The sequence below is a fragment of the Equus asinus genome, chromosome 1, assembly GCF_041296235.1.
Source record: "Equus asinus isolate D_3611 breed Donkey chromosome 1, EquAss-T2T_v2, whole genome shotgun sequence".
NCBI lineage: Eukaryota > Metazoa > Chordata > Mammalia > Perissodactyla > Equidae > Equus > Equus asinus.
Window position 1 is genome coordinate 170,381,933 of NC_091790.1, and position 20,961 is coordinate 170,402,893.

The window sequence follows — 20,961 nt, forward strand, 5'->3', positions numbered from 1 at the left end:
TAATCTTCCTCGGAAAAAAAAAAAAAAAAGTTTTAAATATTGATATACTAGTGTTAAAAGTGTGTAAATAGGGCATTTAATATGGGAAATTGCTATTTCCTTGCATACTCTTTGGTTACTACTGTGGAATGACAAGAAGTTACAAGTATATTAGAAATTCTCGATATTCATCCCCTAAGCATGTACTTTTAAATGTGTCTAGTTTTGCAATTCTTTGTAATTCTTTTTTTCTCTTTTTGGTATGTTTCTTTTGATTATATCTATTGGAATGTAATTTTATGTTTGATGAATCTAATAATCATAAATTAAATTGTATCTTACATATATTTTAAATTCACTTTTCTAATACTTTATTTTTTATTTTTTTAAAATACAATTCTTTTTTCTTTTAAAGACATTATTTTTCCTTTTTCTCCCCAAAGCCCCCCAGTACATCTTTGTGTATTTTTAGTTGTGGGTCCTTCCAGTTGTGGCATGTGGGATGCCACCTTAGCGTGGCCCTATGAGCAGTGGTATGTCTGCGCCCAGGATTCGAACAGGCGAAACCGTGGGCTGCCGCAGCAGAGCGTGCAAACTTAACCACTCAGCCATGGGGCCGGCCCCCCAATACTTTATTTTTTATTGTACTGATTTACCGATATTGTAAAATATCAGTCAACACTGAATTAAGAAAGAAAAGCAAAAAACTAGTCCTTCACCACAGATAGCTTGAAAAGCATTGGGCCAGAACAGTACCTGGCATATAGAAGCTGTTCAGTAATTGCTTATTGAACAAATGGAAGGTTAGAGCTGCCAATAAGGTAGAGATAGAACCAGAGATTTTGAAGTCTCATGCTATTATTCATTAATTTTATAATTGTTATAAGCTTTTAATTAATACTGGCCCTGATATCAGTTCCCCGACATTGAACCTAGCATATATGGGGTTAAAACCAAAAGCACTCATCCCCTTTCACTGCTTCTTTAGTTATGTTCATATGTAAGTATATGTCTCTTTAGCCTTTGAGTCTCTGAGCTTCACAATCAAATAGAAGTTACAAATTGTTAAAGCATAGGAGGCCTCACTCTGGGCTCACACCAAAGTTTTGGCTAATTATGGGCCCTTGAAGTTTATTACAGGGAAATTGATGTCCAGAAAATATCAAGAAATTGAAGCTGCTCAGGCCCCAACTCCTCAGCTTCCTGGTACCAGAATCCACCATCCACCACGGAGGCAGACAACCAAGGATATGCACCTGCAGATTCCCTTATCTCACCATCCTCTTTTCTGAAAGTGGCCTCACAAGGCCAAACACAGGCTGGTGGGAAAGTGCCAACCAGCAAGGCCATTGCTCCCCACTTCCTACAAGCAGCCACATTCCTTACAAGCTTGAAAACCCCTTACCCACTTCTTAATGGAGAGCCAGCAGTTCCTAAGACGTTAGCTGGCTGCCACTCCCTTTAAAAGAAAATAAAGCTGATTTTCGTTTTCACCCAAACTCTGTTCTCATTATTTGGATTGGCACTGAGTTCAGAGACTGAACTTTTGGTAACGTAATCTTTAAAAATAAGATTAGAAAAAAATTAGGTTGTTAGTCATAAGATACTTCTTACTTGCAGACTATAACTTGCTTTGTTGGGTGTCAGTGGTAGAAATTTCAATATATCTGTCCTGAATGGAAGTTGCTGCATTTTCTATTGTGGCTACTATTGGGTCTAAGGTCACAGCAGACAAAATAATCTTTGAAAAATATAAATCTGATTGTACTATGAACTTCCCTGCTTAAAACTCTCTAATGGCTTTTCATCACATTTAAAATAAAATCCAAACTTTTTTCTTTTAAAACTCCTTTTAATGATATGCAAAGTCCTACATGAGCTGCACCCCACCCACCTTTCTGACTTCAATTACCCTTGGTATACTCTAGCCATACTGGTCATATTTATGTTCCTTGAACAAGCCAAGCATCTTCTCAACTCAGGGCCTTTTCCTTGATGTTCCCTCTCTAGATACTCCCTGCCCAAATCTTTCCATGGCTGGCTCTTCCTCATCCTTTGAGATTTCATATCAGTATCACATTCTAAAGAGTCTCTTTTCTCACCTCAGTGACTTATCACATGACCTTCTTTTATAGTCTTCATGGCACCTATAACTATTTGAAATTATCTTGGTTACTTGTTTACTTACTTTTTGTCCCTCTTCCTTTCCACTGGATGCAAACTTCATGAGAGTGTGAACCTTGTCATTCTTCTTTGTGTCTGTGTCCTCAAAGCCTGATGTTCTGGGAAGGATCCTAACATATAACAGGTACTCAATAAATATCTATTTAATAAATGAATGGATGTAGGGGAGAAGGACTATTTTAGTTGCATTGGCAGCACTGAGCCACTTGAGTTGGTAATGATGACAGACCTGGAGAAGACATCTCACCAAAGAGAGGAATAAGCCAGTGGAGACCCTTTTGTTGCTATAAAAGCATTCACCAATGGAAATGAGACATGTTTCTCAATAGGCAAACGCCACTTCCAATGTCATGTGTAATCACCCCCAAAATCTTCTAAGATCCCATTCAATAATCTCACTGATCCATTTTTCTTTCAAGAAGTCCAACACATTTCATACATCCTCCTTGGAAATATAAAATGTTTGTTATGGAACACAAGTTCTTAACCTGGGACCCATAGATCTCCTGAAACTGGATACAAACTGTGGATATGTACATTTTTATAAAAGGAAAGTATCATAGCCATCATCAGATTCTAAATAAATTCATATTCCTAAAAGATTGTGAACTTCTTTTACATGATCTCCAGAAAACATAAGCAGGAAAAGCTCAGAAATAAACAGTCTATAATATTTTAGCACAATTTATAACACATACAAAGATGAAGGTAGAAATTTACAAAAGTACTTATTTCTGTATAACTATTTTTGGATATATCTAGAATTAACTTCTCCATCATGCATGTGGTAAGATTGATAAAGAAAGTTAAGTGGCAGGCTCTCTGAAGATAAGACGCATTCTGCAATTAATTATTCTGGCAAAACAATATAATTAATGAAGCTCACTGCATTGATTTCAGATAAATCAAAAGATACCAACAAAAATCATATGAGATTATTTTCTTGGTAGGTTAAAATTTTCCCCTGTTAAGTATTCTAATAGCCCTAATCATGACTAATGGCTGAAATCCATCACACTTAATTTTCAGTCTACTTTGATTCTGATCAAAAGGTCTACTTGAACTTTGGTTTTTTTAAATTAGGGCCCAGAAATACTGACATGATTTATCACTGCATATCCACTGTTTCATTTCTAGTAGAGGATGCATTAAATGGATTTAGATGTAGATTTCATCCTAATTTAGTTTGGAAACAGGGATCCTTTACCTCATGTCATTTAGATGTATTCAATCAATTCTAATCTATTTCAGATTATTGAAAATATCACACATGCCAATTTCTGTTGTATCATTTTAACCTTTGTGATAAAGAATAATGGAAGTGCCACTTTTAGAAAATCTACTTTCAGCATGTAATATTTATTTTGCACCTATGACTTGCTAGATGTTCATAGGCTGGCTGTTATTGCCTTCAACATTTTAATTTTAGATGGATGAATATATAAGCCTGTACTTTTCTATTTTAGTATTTTGAAACACATATAATATAGAAATATACTTTCTATAATTATTTTTTCACAAGATATTTATGTAAGTTGTTGAGGTCACTATGGACACACAGTTGATGTTATAATTTGAATTATGTAGTGAATATGAAGTATTTTAGAATTTTAAAGCTTTGATCTTTTAATTTTCTGGTGCTTCATGGAGCTTCTGGTCCTTCTAAAATTCTAGAGTAGATCCATATTTCATTTCTAGACCAATACATTAAGAACTCATAGACAAAGTTTAGGAATTCCTTTGTGATTTTGATATGCAATATATCTGAATGAAAAGGGATAAAGATGTAATTAGAACAATTCTAATATCTTTTTCTTAGTCACAGCATTAGCCATTTTTATGTTCACTCTATCTGAGAAACATTATGTACAATCAATGATGCATCTTCTCCAAAAGTACAGGAAAAGCTTTGAGCATTCCTGAGGCTACTCTAATTTCTTCCATGTTTTCCTTAAAGAAAATGAAGCAATTGAGAAACCTACCAGAAAAAGTCATTACATGCCTTGCACAAAAATGCCTTCCGTTATGTCAAGCACTTATTATCTTGTGAATCATAGCAGAGAACAGTAACATAAAGAGGTGTTTCTGAACACTGACGCCCTATTTTTTGGTGTTGGAGCTGGGCCTCTACATAAAATATCAGATGGTGTTGAGGTAGTGGCTGCTATCGGATCAAGAAGAGTATCACCTATAGAATAGACCATGACTCATAAATTGATAACGAGATCCGCTCTTTTTCTCTGGGTCCTAAAGTTCCACAGTTAAGTCTATTGCCACACCATTACAATATGTACTGTTTCAACCGCTGAGGGTTTATAGGCTTTCTTTTTAAATACGATTTTAGTTTTCTGGTTGCAAAAATGTTCTACAATAAACATGATTCATTTTTATCATAAAAAATCATCAAAGTTATTTATTTTTAAAAGTTAGTCTTGTATAGAAGGTAGCATAGTCCAGTGTTGAAGAATGGGGTGGGTGATTGTGAGTGTTGGTTTGGGGTCAGATGGTCTGAATTTGTAATGTAGCTCTGACCCTAAGTAGTCAAGTGATGTCAAAAATTATGTAGTCTCTCTGAGCCTCAGTTTCCTCAAGTGGAGAATGGAAATAATAATTCCTACTTGGAGGATTGTTGTGACGATAAGTTAAATTATTACATCACAGGCAATTTAGGCCTGGCACATGGTATGTGCTCAATAAATGTAGGTTATTAGATGGACATTATATTATACTTATTGTAACACGGGTAGTCTATATAGGAGTTTTTAATAAGAAAATATTTACTAGCATTTACTTTTGGTAGGTTGAACTGATATGGATATTGAAAAGACTGTAAAAGGCTGCCTTTTATAATATACATAATTCTCCTATCTTTGCATAGGAAGTGACCAAGAAGACTTGCTCAAGAATCCAGTTTGTTTTATTGAAGTATATTTGACAATTAAAAATTGTATATATTTAAGGTGTACAATTTGATGACTTGATATGTATATACATTGTGAAATTATCACTACCATCAAGATAATTAACACATCCATCACTTCAGATAGTTACCATTTTCTTTCTTTTGTTTTTAATGGTGAGAACACTTAAAATCTACCCTCTTAGCAAATTTCAAGTGTACGATAAAGTATTGTTAACTACAGTCACATTGTTGTGCATTAGATCTCCCGAATTTATTCATCTTGCATAACTGAAACTTCATACTCCTTAACCAACATTACACCATTGTCTCCTCCCCCTAACCCCTGGTAACCACATTCTACTCTCTGCTTCTGTGAGATTGATAATTTTAGATTCCACGTATAAGTGAGATCATGCAGTATTTGTATTTCTGGATTTGGCTTATTTCACTTAACATAATGTCCTCCAGGCTCATCCACATTGTGCAAATGGCAGAATTTTCCTCATTTTTAAGGCTGCATAGTATTCCATTGTATGTATATACCACATTTTGTTTATCCATTCATCAAGTGACAGACATTTAGGTTGTTTCCATATGTCAGCTGTGGTGAATGACGCTGAAATAAACATGGGAGTGCAGGTATCTCTTTGAGATTCTATTTCTTTTGGATATAGAAGTAGGATTTCTGGATCATGAGGTAGTACTATTTTTAATGTTTTGAGGAACCTCCATACTGTTTTCCATAATGGCTGTAGCAATTTACATTCCCATCGATTTCATACAAATGTTACCTTTTCTCCACATCCTTGCCAATACTTATCTTTTGTCTTTCTGATAATAGCTATTTGAACAGATATGAAGTGATATCTCATTGTGGTTTTGATTTGCATTTCCCTGATGATTAGTGAAGTTGAGCACCTTTTCATCTACCTGGTGACCATTCGTACGTCTTTTTTTGAATAATGTCTATTCAGGCCCTTCGCCATTTTAAATTGTGATATTTGGGTTTTTTTGCTATTGAGTTGTATGGGGTCCTTGTATATTTTGGACTAATCCATTATCAGACATCTAGTTTGCAAATATTGTCTCCCATTCCAGAGGTTACCTTTTCACTTTGTTGATTGCTTCCTTTGCTATGGAGAAGCTTTCTGTTAGTTGATTTTTCTTCCTCCAACTAAGACAGCAGAAGAGAAGATTTATTGTACATATGTGACACTCAGCTACAATTGAGAACAGAACTAGTCTAGAATGTTACCAGGTCCAGGGCAAAGGACCAAAAGGGACTGTTTTGGTATGAGCAAGGTGGGTCTCTCAGAGGTGGGCATGGTGATCAGATGGTGATGGACGTTCCAGATTCAGTGAGACAAGTTCTAGATAGTAGCATGCAGCCCAGCAATTTCTACCAGCATCGCTGACTTCTAGCTTTCTGCATTTCTGCTTCCGTGGCTTCCATGGGTGCACAAGCTAGTGGTTTACTTGGACCTCTGCCCCATCTTTCTTCTTTTACCCTTCAGCCTGTGCATTCTTTTTTTCCTCCACTTAGCTCTCATGGTGCGCAGGTTTCTACGAAGATGGTGCCAAGGGTGAGAGCTACAGAAGCTTTTTAGTTTGATGCAATCTCATTTGTCTACTTTGGTTTTGTTGCTTGTGCTTTTGATGTCATATCCAAAAATATCACTGCCCAGACTGATGTCTAGACGCTTTTCCCCTATGTCTTCTTCCAGTAATTTTTTAGTTTTAAGTCTTATGTTTAATCCATTTTGTGTTAATTTTTGGATATGGTGTAAGATAAGGCTCCAATTTCATTCTTCTGCATGTGGACATCCAGTTTTCCCAACACCGTTTATTGAAGAGACTCTCCTTGCCCCATTTTGTGTTCTTGGCACTCTTGTTGAAGATCAGTTGACTGTAGATGTATAGATTTATTTCAGGGCTCTCCATGAATCCATTTTGATTTTGCAGAGCCATTTCAGGGCAAGAACTTTTTGCTTCTAAGATACTCTTCTTAAAAATACTTTGACACTGCTCCTACTACTGCAATAATTAACAGTTTGTGTCAATAAATTTCAACACAGATATTTAAAGTCACTTTTTTTCTAACCATAAGTCAGTCCTTACTTTAGTTGAGTTTATTGACCTTGGGAAGAGATCCTTTTCTGTTACATTTTTACCTCATCACCAGCAAACAAATGGTGAGGTTCAAAGGAGCTTGCAAGTGACAAAGGATGTCCTGAAGCAGGTTTTTTTGGGAAACCTGACCTCCCACACTTTCCAGATTTGTCATTACTAAGCATGCTCTGTAGAGGTTTTTCATTCATTGAGAACAAACAAAAGTGTTTTTGAATGAACTTCTGCCTATACCTACTCTTTGCTCTATTTTTTAAAATGCATAGTGAAGGATGTGCTAATTTTTCTCTATGCAAGGAATATATTTTCACCCTTATGCCCGTTATGAGAGGGATATTACTATGCTGGGGATGTTTTTGTAACTTTTTAGATCACTGTGTTAAGATTAGGCAGCAACTGAGGCTGGGGCGAGCTCATGGCAGTGATTGTTCATTGTCTAAACCTATCTACAGTTCCACACAAGGCAAATATTCATGGAACGCTTAGTGTGTGCCAGCCATGGTACTAGGCACTGGCAACACAAAGATAAGTAAGACATGATCTCTTTCCCCCTAAATGAAAGAGTTTAGTGAGTAATACAGACTTTAACAGAGAACTTACCATTTCTGGTAGTTTCCCTGTGAAAATCTTTGCTGTAAACATCTTTGGCACAAACATTTCCTCTGCATAACTTATTGACCATAAGGCAATTTTGCTGTAAAAGATAAAATAGTGAAAATAAAAGAGGGACACTAAAATTAATAACAACATTATAAAGACTTTAGTAGTTACCTCTTTCATATAGTTGGCATAGATTGCTGAACTTTTGGTTTTGATAGGTGTGAAGGATGACTGTGCTCATGAAGGATTTGCAAACTGATATGTTAGCATTTTCTAGTGTAGTATGCAATCTGGCTTTACACTCTCGTATTTCACACTTTGAATAAGTTTTATCACTATATTTTCAATCAAGTTGATATATAGAGAACTGTTATCGTCCTCTATTTTAAGACCACCACGTCTGCTCATTGCTGTATAGACCATTGTGAGGGCTAAGATTCATATAACATGACAATGGGAGTACTGTGAGAACTTGCCAGTGGAGAAGAAATGAAACCCAACTGTCAACCACTTATTTTATCTTTTATGGCAAAATTGCCTTACAGCCAATTAGTTACATGGTGAAAATGTTTGTGGAGTAAATGCCTGGGGCAAAAGATGTTTATGGTGAAACTACCTAGAACCAGAAGATACAATACAATGTAATAAAAGCTGTGATAGAAATATAAATAAACAACAGTAAGTCCTCAATGAGGGGTATCCCCATAGGTAGGAGTTTGTCAACACAAGAAAAGAAGGACAGTGGAGGTGGAGGAACAGTATGTGCAGATGTGTGGAGCTTTTCAGGATACTGTCTGCTGGGATGTACAAGGAGAATGAAAGACGTGGCAGGAAATGAGGGAGCAGTGGATCAAATTATATGGATCTTTGTCTATAGTGCTACGTCTAAAGATGCCCAAATCAGCCAGTGAGCAGGTGGAGAAGCAAAGCTTTTCGACAAGAGGTATGACATGATCAGATTTTGTAAAGAAAATTTTGGCAAAAGTTCTGGAAGCAGGGGATGGGCAACAGCATCACATCTTCTACTTCAGCAATCTCCAGATTTTATGAGCTCTAAAATTTTCTGTAGTTTAAAAAAAAGTGATTACTGCAATCATTGTTGAAGAAACAATCTCTCTCTTCCTGACCTTTTTAGAGATATTTGTTTTAAAGGGTAAAATATATCAACTTAAAGCTGGAAAAGACCCTACAACCCCTTCCTATGTGTTCCATGTAAAGACACAGAATCAAACCACATGGTTGACTGAGGAGTGAGGCTGTAACCTGCCCTGTAGTGCTCTCTGCTGCACACTCTGGTAGTTCGTTCCGGTTTGTAAGAGCAGATCAAATTGAGAATGCTGCTCAGCTCACCTGCATTACGTGTACAACAGAAGGTTTCATTAGGACAAATGGATAGTTAAATGAATTCTGATATTCCTGGAGGGAAAGAATGGAATAAAGTTTTATTTGATTTGGACTTGATTTATTTTCTCTACACCATCTTCAGCATGAAAGTGATTTGTTTGACAATGGATTCACATTGTAAAAGCCAACCTTATACACAGACTGGTAGCTTGAAAACATATTGCATATATTAGTATAACATAGAGTTGCAGCTAGTAGTCATCTGCTCTATTTTATATGAATATGAAAATCATTTTTCTTTCCTATATTTTCCTTACAGACTAAGCCTATTGTAAAACACCCAATCCCAAGTTACTCCTTCAGAGTCTTGCAATATATTGTCAATATTTCAAATAGTTACATTGAATAGAAAAAATAATATGGCAAAAATTTAATGTACATTAGTTAACAGATTTGGCTAATCTCCAAGATGTCTATTCTCAATATTAAAGTATTTTTAGCATTTTCCCAGAAAAATGTACTTTTGAAATTATCTATTTTAACAACATAATAAAGTTGGCCTTTTTTACACTATTTGGTTTGAGCTTTGTAGATTTGCCGCTAGAGAAAGCAGCTAGGGAATTCATATCATTTTAGCCAAGGAAATAGACTCCAGAGAAAGAGTTTTATCTTCCCATTCAAAGAAGGATGTATTTCTAATATAAAATAGAATCCCCAACATAAAAATTTGCAAATAATCTTGGAGATGATTAAATTTCATTTGGCTCTTTTTGCAAACATATATTGTAGGGCCATTTTAAATATGGAAACGAGTTCCTTAAAATGAGTCTGTTACTTAAATATATATAACCTCTTAGGGCTTCTTCATGAAAAACAATGGCTTGACCTGCTGATGAGAAATTAAACTGGTCGTAGTGTGGGAATTATGATCGTTTTAATCCTTGAGCCAATAAATGCAGCTCCTTGCACACCTGCCTGGCTTTTATAATCAGCTCAGATATCCTTCAGTTTGGATTTAATGCCCCAAACTGTTCACACACACAGATGGAGTAGAGGTTTCAGAAGGTTGTTAGATAATTTCATTATTGTAGATGATTAAAATGTGTATTTCTGAGCCACTCTGTAATTTCCCTGAGGGCCAGAATTATCTAGATTGGTGTTTTCTTTGCTACATTCCTAGTTTATTTTGTGAACATACACAGTGTGAATCATCCTAAAGTAAAGGCTGCCATTCTCCAAACACGTATTATGTGATATAGACAAAACCTGGGTCATATTGAAATCCATGTAGCATTTCAATAATAATCTCACTGATTGATTTTCAGAATGAATTCACCTTAAGTGAAATGCATGTTCATTCATTCTTTACTTTATTCAACAAATATGTGTTTGTTAAGCACTGAGTATTTACCAGGCACAATTCTATGTGCTGAGGTACAGCAATGAACAAAATAGATGAAAGTCTTTATCAAAATGGAAATTTTTGTCTTAGTGAGGGAAGACGGACTGTAAACAAATGAGTAAACATATAATGCTCTGTGGTGAAAAATACTCTGAAGAAAAATAAAACAGGGTCAAGGGAGATGGAGGAGAGAGGGCATGTGTGTGTGTGCTATTTTGTATGCGATGATCAGAGAAGGTTTCTGATAAGTAAACAATATAAGCAGAGACATGAAGGAAATCAGGTAGACTCCACAGAAATCTGGGCGTCGTGGTTATTGGGAAAAGAGAACTGCAAGAGCAAAGGCCAGAGTGAGTGGTATTATTTCCATTTCTACAGAACAAGAGACTGGAATAGAAGAAAGGATAGTAACCATGGCAGAGTCACAGAACTGGCAGTGGGCAGCGCTGGGATTTGAACCTTGGTATTCTGGGCAAAGCCAAGGCCCTTAGGAGAGCATGTCCTTGGTGTGTCACAGGAACAGCAAAATCGATGAGACTGGAATACAGGGATCTAGGGAGAGCGTGGAAGGAGATGAGGCCCTGGTGGTGACATGGGGAGGGATGGAGTAGGGAGGGGCAAAGATTGTGTAGAGCCTTGTAGGCTGTCAGAAGGATTTTGGATTTTATTCTAAGTGAGGGTTGTGAGCAGAAGAGTGATATGACTTTATTTGTGTTTTCCAAAGATACTCTAGCTGCTGTATGGACAATATCCTATAGGAGTGGCAAGAGTGCCAAAGGGAAATCATTTTGTAAACTATTACAATAGTCCGGATCAGAGGGAGATTACTGTGGCTTGTTCGAACGTGGTAGTGGAGGAAGAGGTGAGGAATAGCTGCACTCTGTGTATATTTTGAGGGAAGAGCCATCAAGATTTGGTGACATATGACGGCAGATATTATAGTGAGGTTCTAGTAGAAAAATCATAATTTATATGGTCAAAGTAAGCATGTTTAAATTGATTCACTGAGAATAATGCCCACATTCAAAATCTGCATTTCTTTAACTAGAATGCTTCCAGCACCTTCCTGCTAGTGCCATTTTCTGTTTGACCTAAATAATGCTGCCTAGAAATTACTCACTCAGCCTTCATTTATACCAAGAAGGCATGATCAACATCTTAGACTCCTGCACAATATATTTATGGAACATTGTATATCAGTTTTTGTTGCAGCAAACGCTACTGTGTTTTGTTATTTTTAGATAATGAAGTCATCTCAAGCCCTATTATCCACAAGACAGAACTGGTCCTTTGATGACATTTTAACTATTTCAAACGTTTATACTCACACACATTAAAGACATAGTGTATTATTATCAAGGATATGGTAGGTGACCCTACCAATTTAAGAAAGATGAAAATAGCAATTGGAAAAATATGCAAATGAGAGTTCCTACCTAATGCATCTGGAAGAAAATTGTCTTGAATTATTAAATTTTATGTATTATCTCACATCACATTTGTTGCTTATGTTCTGTTTCCCAGAAGTCAAAGGAATTGTATGATATTAGGTGGAGTAAAGAAATCTCTTCTTCAGAGGAGGTGAAGCATTTTTTCCAGTTATAACTATATATACATTAGCATTATGAATTAAATGACATGAATTATATGCATATATTTTGAGTCCTATACCTTATGGAGTTAAAACTGCAAAGTTTGCTATGTCTTCGTGTAGATTCAAATGAGCAGGTAATGAATTCTCTTGTGCATCTCTTTGGAAGTAATGAGACAACTGAGTGGAGTTGGTAGTGTAAGGCCTAGGAAATAGATTTGGATTGAGATTTGGGGTTCATAAGTGTATAGCTGCTTCAGATCAAGGGATAGCTGGGAGCTCCCATGAATGTGTATAGGACAAAATAGTGCCTGGTATAGAACCTCACTGACACTACTGTATGAAGGGCAGGTAGAAGAGGAATCGTCCAAAGCAGCTGAGTGATGAGCGAGGTTAAAAAGTCAGGGATGAGAGCCATTGTGGAAAACGTTAGGAAGTGTGCAGTTACCACTGTCAAAAGTTACAGAGAGAACAGATAATACAAAGGCTGAAAATAACATATTGGACTTAGTAATTAGATCTTTAGCAAGAACAGTTTCAGTGGTGTGCTAAAGACAGAAGACATATTTTAGTGAATTGAAAAAATAGGTGAGACAATGAAGTTAGAATACAAAGGCTTGAAGGAGAGAAATAATATCTGATAACTGGAACAAGTATGGTAGGAGTATTATGGGCCAAAATCAGGGAGCCCTTGGAGAGGGAAGGGTGGGGAGGAAGAGAAACTAACTGTTGGAGGAAGATCTCGTGCTGAGACATCCTGCAGGGCACGTGGGAAGGATAAGTTTTTGTAGGAAAGGCTTCCTTTTGATACAAAAGTAGAAAAAGCAAAGATGTGTGTGGTAGAGGTAAAATTTGGGGGAGTCTAGAGCGTGGGGAATGGGCAGAGATGATGCTTGAGTTCAGAGCTGATAATCTCTTCTTGTGTCTTTATCAGCACTACACTTTTCTCTATGATGCAAATAAAGACATTTCAGTTTATTGGAAAGTAATTGATGAAATTTTCTCCCCCCACCCCCCAAGAAAACTACACACATATCTTTTGTGGAGATTTTGCCATATGACTTTAGTTATATATTCTTAACATATGATAATGCACTCAGAAAGCTGGTGTAATATACAGGGAAATATGGGCATGTTTATTCTGCACATTTTCACAGAAGGAAAAGTATTAAGTAAGCATATCTGCAACATCTCTTTTATTTCATTTTGAAGGATTTATTGCATTGAGAGTTAAGTTTTATTTGGGGAAAGAGTACTAATATTGAAGCAACTGCAAAAGTTAATATTTTAGTAGAGAGGGTCAGAATAATTTCTCATTTCGCTGAGGAACCATGAAACATTGAGAGATTGGTGACATCTCTCAGACTCCTCCAGGTGACCCAAGGCCTGAAGTCAAACCTGACTCATGTTCTTCCCGCCAACTGAAGTGTTCCAATGTATAAGAAGACAGAGCATCGTTATTTAGGTCAAAGGCAGAGTGTGACGCTCTTCACAGGATAGAATTTCAGTAACTAAGCTGTTTTATTAAATGATGTCTAGCTTCTATTTTATTATCAATTTATTGTGTAGAGATGGCTGCAATGAAAACCACACTTCTGAATGCTTGATGAAAAGGCAGAGAGAGCAATAAAGGCTGTGTTTTATAGATTAGCTCCTTTATCTTTCTTTCTCTTTTAGTGAAAAGAAACACACGGCTAATTTTAATTGCTTAAAAAGAAAGAAAGAAACAGAGAAACAAAGAAAGAAGGAAAGAAGAAATGAACTGTATGTAGGCCAAGTAAGATTATCTTCTTAGTGATGCTAATGTGAATTACTTTTAATAGGATTTAATCTCATGGGTTTGGAGTAATATAGAAAGAATCATCTCAGCCACTAAAACAAAATGTGCCTAAGTGGTGTGTGAGGATTCTAAATAATATTAGCATTCTATAGGTAAAGAAGTGCTGGACATAATTGAAAGTCATCATTCAAAATTGGAAATTATGTTCCTATTCATATTTAATTTAATTTCTTTATATCAAAGTATTCTTTTTTGAGAAGGGGTAGGAAACTTTGGCTAAAATGTTTATATACAGCACCATCCTATGCAGCATGACACATTGGAGAATAATTTTCACGAACTGTTTTTCAGTAAGGACCCTGAAAATGGATTAAAAATCCATTCGATATTAGTATAGTAAGAATTTAGAATGTGATAAAGATGGCATTTCAAGACATCAGGGAAAAGATAATTCAATAAATGGCGTTGGGACAGTTGACTATTTGGGAAAAGATAATTTCCTTACCTTATATATACAACAATTTCCAGATAAATTGAACATTATATATTAATATACATATATGTAAATATATATACACATATATAATAACTAACAAAATACAGATCAATATTGATATAATCTTGGGGTGTAGAAGACCTTCCTAAGCATGATTCTCAAGCCAGAAATCATAAAGAAAAAGAAAAATATTTGACTATAAAAACTAAAAGCTTATTTTGTCAAACACACAAAAAATTGAATATAAACATTACAGACTTAGAAAGAATATTTGCATTGTTTATGGAAGGTTTAGTATTCTTAGCATATAAAGAGCTTTTAAAAAAAGATTAAATCAACCTTCCCCTTGGCAAATCACCCAAATAGAAAAATGGGCAAATATCATGAATAGGCAATTTATAAAAAAAGAAATACAGATTGCCAACAGACAAGACACCATTATTCACCTTTCAAGCAACAAAGATGAAATAACTGATGACAGCAAGTGATGTCAAAGTGAGGGGAACCAGGCACTCTGGTACAGGACTGGTGCTGTTAGTGTGGGAGACACTATGCATGGTCCAGATCCTCCTTCAATGAAGCACTCATTGATCCAGCTGCTGAGGTTGTTTACCTGCAGGGATTCAGGGATAGCCTCAGTGGAAGAAAGCCTCATTCGGGACACATCCCTTCCTTGGGTAGCCCACATGCAGTGACTGATCAGTGTGGAGGTGGGAAGCCCTAGTCATCTCAGCCCAACTCAGGACAATTCTGAAGATCCAGAATAGTTCCAGTGGGCAACTGTTTTGTTTTGTTTTGTTTGAGGGCAAAATCATAATGAGTACCAAAAGACTTAAATGTGACTTGTAGTTTGATTCAGCAACTCCGTTTCTCAAAAAATAGCTCTGAATGTAAGAAAAGTGTATTTCTAAGGATGTCATTGCAGCACAATTGATAATACAGAATTGTATAGACAACCTACATGGCCAACTGTTGAATACTGGCAAAATTGTTTCAACCATAAATTATCACAAGGCCATGAAAAATGATACTGAGGGAAAATATTTAATAAAGTAGAAAAACACATGATATAGTACGTAAAATAATAGGTTTCTAAGAAGTATATTCAGCATAATTTCTTTTTTTCAAAGTATGTATCAACACTAACAAAAAAATAGAAAAGAAATATAATAAAATGTTACCATTGGTTTTCTCTGGGAAGTAAGGTTATATAACATTTTTATTTTTTTCTTTGTGCTCTCTGAGTTTTCTAAATTTTCAGCAATAATCGGAGAAGTCATAAATTTAGAGATAAAATGTGTATTTTTTTAAAAGTAGATTTTTAAAAATCTCCTTCACAAACTCATGAGAACTACCATGGAAACTGCCTCAATTCTGACTTATTTTGTTCCATTATAGGGGGACTCTCTAGAAACACACTTGTCTTTGGCAGCCTGTTGTTGGTCACCATTTCCAATGGGACATACTACTCCCCTATTCTTTGTATCTTGCGTGTGAATATTTCTCTTGCAGCAACGCAGTGCATCTACACTCTAGACTGTTACCACGTAGCCTAAGCTTAAAGTGACAGCTATTCAAAATCTGTCAAAGGCTAGTTGACACGAGCTCTATTTGAGAGGTGGCCAAAGGATCAGTTAACCAACCGTTTTTTCGTAGGACAGTGGCTTTCAAAAAGTGCTCTGAGGAGGTTTACCCAGCCTTGGAGCTGACCAGAAACAGGGCTGTGGAGTGAAGTAAAGAGGGGTAGCTGAAGGTTGGGTCCTCGGCCTCCCTCATCCTTTCTTCAACCAGAGTGGCTGTACTTTGGTCTGTCTTCTATGTCTAGCTTCTGAGTAAGGTATGGTTAGAATAGAGTTTTCCTTGGTCTAAGCACCTTGAACGACAGTTTTCTATGGTCTTTAGTTCTATCTCTTAGAGCACTCAAAAGTGAGGATTTGTATAGCATTAGCTTAGCTACTCTTAGAAATGTTCTCCATGAATTATGACTTAATATCCAGTTTATATATGGGGTGAAATAAAAAAATAAACGCAAAACATTTTTGCGTTTTTCAGAAACACTTTGAAAAAGTCCATTATGTTATTATTTAATACCTCTTTCACATAAGAAGGCATGTAGAAGATTTCTCCTAGATCTTGAGGTGAGATGGATTTTTTCTCTAATGAAATTGACATAGATTTTTTAAAATTAAGATTATGATAGTTAACAACCTTGTGAAATTACAGTTGTACATCATTATTAGTCATGTTGTAGGTACACCACTTCACCCCTAGTGCCCTCCCCCCACCCCCCTTCACCTGGTAACTGCCGATCAGTTCTCTTTGTCCGTATGTTAACTACCACCTATGAGTGGAGTCATACAGAGTTCGTCTTTCTCTGTCTGGCTTATTTCACTCAACATAATACCCTCAAGCTCAATCCATGTTGTTGTGAATGGAATGACTTTGTCCTCCTTTTTTGGCTGAGTAGTATTCCATTGTATATATATACCACATCTTCTTTATCCAATCATCAGTTGCTGGGCACTTAGGTTGGTTCCATGATTTGGCTATTGTGAATAATGCTGCGATGAACATAGGGGTGCATGGGACTTTTGGAATTGCTTATTTCAGGTTCTCAGGATAGATACCCAGTAGTGGGATGGCTGGGTCATAAGGTATTTCTATTTTTAACTTTTTGAGAAATCTCCATAGTGGCTGCACCAGTTTGCATTCCCACCAACGGTGTATGAGGGTTCCTTTTTCTCCACAGCCTCTCCAACATTTGTCACTCTTGGTTTTGGATATTTTTGCCATTCTAACAGGTGTAAGGTAATATCTTAGTGTAGTTTTGATTTGCATTTCCCTGATGATTAGTGATGATGAGCATCTTTTCATGTTTGACATGAGATTTTTAATCAAAGAGAGCTAGACAACAAATTAAGTTTCCATTTTTCCATTGTCTACAAGGATGCTCAGAGTCAAATTCAGTGCTCAAGTTTTAGTAATTATCTTATTTTTCAACCACTATTCTGCAAGTATCTTTCCTTTTCATGATTTACAATCTCTCTTATTTTCACATTTAATGACATATACTCATGGTCTATTTTTATTATAAGCAGTCCTAAAACTTTTTGACAATTAAATGAAGTATATATCATAAGTGATATTTTAAAATGTCACAGATAATCTTACAAGTGCTTTGTCAACTATGACTCATTTAAATTACAACTAACTTGTTTATTATTTGAGTGTGAATAGGCCTTTGGTCAATACTGTTCACTTTCCATATTAGATCAGTACTCCCACTTCCTTTCTGCCCCTCCACCATCATAGATTAGTGTACTTGTATTACCAAGGTCCTGTATGCCTCCATAGCACATGACCAGCTATTTCCCTTGAATATTTGTTTTTCTCCTTACAGCTGGGAAAGTTGTTTTCCTGCTGCAGAGGGAGAGATTAGAGCAGAACCATGATACATAAAAGTGTCTTCCTAAGTTTCCAAATTTCATTGCACAAAAAAGAAAAAAAGTGTGTGCGTGTGCATATAAATATGAAATCTCTTTAGGGGAAATTAATTTTTGAAATTCACTGTGTATGCAATTTGAAGTGTAGGATGTTTCCCTAGGAAATGAATGATTTGTTTCAATTGCAGAGAAAGGAATTTCATTAGTCAAAAACCTATCCAGACAAGAATTACATGAATCTGGTAAGAGATTTTTTTTTTCCAGTTTATATTCCTAAGTAGTGGAACAAAAACTTGTTTTTCATTACTTTAGGTGTTGGTGAACATTGTCTCTGTGTTCTTTCTGGAATTAGTGGGCATCCTATCTGTTTTTAAACACGTAGGTACTAAGATTTGGGAAAAGAGATTTACTCTCCCTTTTTGTTCCTCTAAAAATGGGAGATTGCAACATTTTGGGGTTGTGTGAAAAGTCTGCAATTGGCTGTTTGAGTGGGATCCTTGGTTCCTAGTTGAGGAATTGATGATGGTGCCAAAGGGTTCTCCTTTGTAGCCCTAGCACAGACTCTATTCCCTGGGGGAACTGAAGACCTGGAAATGTTGAGAGTTGGAGGAAAAAAGTAGATCTATACATAATATCATAAAATAGGTATGCTATTATCCTCCCTCTGTTATCAGAACTAGTTAAGCAGCTTAGAGTAAATATTGTTTACTGTTTATTTCTTCTACCTTAAAGTCTTTGTTCATTCATTTATTGAGCAAATATTTGTGGAGTATCTATTTGGACTGGGGATACAGTGATGAGCAAGAAAGACATCATCTCTGCTCTGGTGAAGTTTAGAATCTAGTGTGGGCAGTCAGGAATTAAACAATTTTCATAAATACATTTGTAAGTTGGAATTCTAATATTTTGAAGGAAAAGTTCAAGGAAGCGTACTTAAATTGGGGGCAAGGGTGCTGGTGTGAAGTCAGCTTAGACCTAAAGATGTGAAGGTGTTAGCAGGGTGAGAAGTGAAAGGTAGAGTATTTCAGGTTCATTTTGTTTTGACAATCTTTTTTTTTCTAAATGCTGAATTACCAATGTAATGGGCACCTTTCAAATTATCACACAGATCACAAAGTGAAGAATCATTTGAAAAATGAAAATAAAAAATACAAATAGTTTTTCATGTCATCCTCCATGTTACCTTCAACAACAGTTTCATAGGTCACAACATTTTATGCATATATTTTCACTTTAGCCTTTTTATTATTATTTTTTGGAATACTAAAGGGCAAGTGTTCTTATCGTTGGATTTTTAGATCTTACTTTTGAGGGATTCCTTGGGAGACCAAAGGCATAAAAGGTGAGTAGTTTTCTGGGTTGCTAAAAATCTCAGCATTTTGAATGTTGTCAGCTTTTCCTAAAGGAGTATTAGCCTAAGACCTCTCTAGGATGAATTTCTATTCTCCTAGGACTATCATTTATTCTATCTCTGAGCAACATCTTCAATGAGGGACCATTTGTCTTCAATAACTTTTAGATCTTGACATGTTTTAATTGTGGTTCATCAACCTCATATTGATTGTCTTGTGGCCTGGGGCTGAACTCCTCTTTCCGCCTTGCAGAGAGAACACCATGGGAATTCAGAATAGAATGATAATGCTTGTCTCATGGATTATCATCTTACAAATTTGCCATCCTTTGCATTATTCCCACTTCTGCACTTGCACTTGAATGACTTGTATACAGTCATTTTAGCAGACAGTTATATGCACACAGGTTGTGTTTATGAATCTATGAATGTCTAAGCATCCCGACAAAAAACAAATAATGCAGTCAATTATCCAAAGGCTTTGTCTGCATGAGGCCAAACATGCAGAAGCTCGCTTTTACCTGCTTTCTTCCCTGCTGGAAGCTGAGAAGACATTAAGACCAACCGTAGCCCTGTGGGAGACCGGATCTCACACCTTCCATTCCATCAGCATTTTGCTAAGTCTACTGTTACGGGTTGAATTGTATTTCCCCAAATTCATATGTTGAAGTCCCCCAGTACCTCTGAATGTGACCTTATTTGGAGATAGATTCACTGTAGATGTAACAAGTTAAGATGAGGTCTTTGCTGGAGTAGGGCAGGCCTCTAATCCAATATGACTGATGTCTTTATAAAATGGGAAAATTTGGACATATAGCCCCATGGAGAACGCCATATGAGAATGAAAGCGAAGATCAGGATGATGTTTCTACAGGCCAAGGAATGCCAATGTTTGCCAACAAACCACCAGAAGCTAGGTGTGAGGCATGGAGCAGATTCTCCCTCACAGCCTTCAGAAGGGACCAACCCCGCACACACCTTTATCTCGACCTCCTAGCTGCCAGAACCAGGAGACAATAAATTTCTGTTGTGTAAGCTACCTGATTTGTGGTACATTGTTACAGCAGCCCTAGCAAATAAATACACCCATGTTTCAGTTGGTCTGCCAGGGCTAGTCAAGTCTCCAAACCCTTTAATGAAGAACATTTTACCTACATTGCAGCTCCTTTCTTGGGTCTTCCAGCTTCCCTCATTTCTGTGACACTCAGCGCCTTTTCCCTCTGCCTCTGCCTCTTATGGAATATATATTTACTCCATTTCAGCTCTCTCCATGCCTGCTCTACCTTACTGCCTCTCCTCCTTATCCTTACTAGTTTCTTCCATTATGCATTGCAAAAACCTTTGCATCTTCTCCAAGCATTTCTTCTGCTTTTTCACTTTAAATAAAAACTGGCATTTTTTATCCCAACTATTGGCATAAACATACTTTGAAATCTGGTCATCATGAAATAATGTTGAGCAGCCAATCTTGTCTCTGATTCTTCCTCCGTCTGTCTACAACCACTTTTTCTCCTCCCTCATGGCTACTCTTTCTGTTCCTCCCTTTTGAGCTCTCCAAGTCCCGGACTTCTCATTCTTCTGCCAGACCACTAACGCTGTGTCTTCACTTGCCTTCTTTACTAGGCTGTACCTCTTGGTATGTCTCTTCAGTTTTTTCTTTGGCATCCTAAAATTCTTTGCAGTTTTAACTTTCTGACATATCCAGCGTCAACAATAAGTTACTCACACTGCCCATTTCTCTGTCCCAACTTTGTTGGATAAA